The sequence below is a fragment of the Amphimedon queenslandica genome, unplaced genomic scaffold (genome assembly GCF_000090795.2).
Source record: "Amphimedon queenslandica unplaced genomic scaffold, v1.1 AMPQUscaffold_3812_Cont24198, whole genome shotgun sequence".
Lineage (NCBI taxonomy): Eukaryota > Metazoa > Porifera > Demospongiae > Haplosclerida > Niphatidae > Amphimedon > Amphimedon queenslandica.
Window position 1 is genome coordinate 1 of NW_003555865.1, and position 1,414 is coordinate 1,414.

Genomic DNA, 1,414 nt, shown 5'->3' on the forward strand with positions numbered 1-1,414 from the left:
TGCTCCTATCAGCATAATGAATGATGATTTTGGATTTATAATGTTTGACTGTGTTTATCCCATAATAATACCAACCACCAATAATAATACAATAATGTAAGTTTACTGGAGTATGAGGAATGTCATTTTAATAGGACAACTGAGTAGTCTCTTTATAATAAATACCCAAGGCTATAGCCCATAAATGGCTCAAAATCACCCTCCAATTCTTAATACAGTTTCTGATACGTATTGATGTACTTATGCTGTGTAGAAAGCTTTAGCTGATTCCGACTTGAATTTTTCGAGTTACGGCCATTTTAAGATAAGGCCAAAATTCTGAAAAATACCTAAGGCTATAGCCCATGGTTTTTTTCCAAAAAATAGCTTTAAAATTACTCCACTTTTATTACACATCAGAAAATATTGAAGGCTGGTAAGACTTTAAATTTTGGCAAATTGCACAATATTGGCTAACGGCAAATTATAGTTAAAAATTTTTTGTGGTCATGTCCCTCATAATAATGGCTAAAAATGACATTTTTATTTTGGCAAATGGCTATAAAAACACAATGTTTAGTTCCTTCCAAAATTTTCTGCTGTTTGATACTTTCAATACATGTACATTACCTTTTTAGCAGCTGTAAAAGCGACACCTGAATAAGCATATCTGTCAATAACTAGTGTTGTACCTGACTTCAAATCTCAACACATTCCAGCCCTAAGGAGAGAGAGAGAGAAATCCAATTATCCAACAATTATTGTTCCAAATTAAAATTACATTAATTTTGATGCTAAAATTAATACTCCAAAAAACAAATTAAAATGGTTAAACTTGATTTTTTTGTTACTAAAATTAACATCCTAAACCATACGATCTAATTTTAGAAACAAAATTCATTTTAGCTTGTGCTAATTTTAGTAACAAAAATCTAAAATTAGAATCCTTACTCCAGCTCCCATCGATTGGCTGAGAACAATAAATGAATGACATGATCGTCCATGTTTAAATTATTCTTCAAGTAATTATCAATCTGACCGTCCCAGTAACTGGTGCACTCCTATCTAAAGAAGAAGGGGCAGCCTCAACTCATTGTGTAAAGTCCAGAAATACACCTTTACCTGGGAAATGCATTTCTTTTGCTGATATTCCACTGGATACCAGTCTCTCCACTAGTTTCTTGCACTGTGTGCTTTTTCTTGTTCTAGTCTTCTAGACTAAACATTATTTTGCTCCTTTTTAAATAAAAATTTTATGGGCGTGTCACCACACCCATCCTTATTATTGATTAAAGATGTCTTCCATCAGAGGAGGTACTACTGGCATTAGTTATGGTGACGAGGGGCTCCCTGACTCATGGATGATGGATTACTATGAAGACTGATTGTAAGTTTAAAGAGTGTGAACTGGGGCCGGTATAGTAGTTAAAATTAG

General features: G+C 33.4%; 1 long non-coding RNA gene across 1 annotated transcript; it reads right to left on the reverse strand.

The window, feature by feature from the left end:
• Positions 1–596: 596 nt before the first annotated feature.
• LOC105316192 (uncharacterized) lies at positions 597–1,209 on the reverse strand. Its single transcript, XR_002190571.1, has 3 exons — positions 1,102–1,209; positions 931–1,044; positions 597–700 (listed from the first exon to the last, which is right to left on the reverse strand). It is a non-coding gene; the product is annotated as an uncharacterized LOC105316192 (long non-coding RNA).
• Positions 1,210–1,414: the final 205 nt, after the last annotated feature.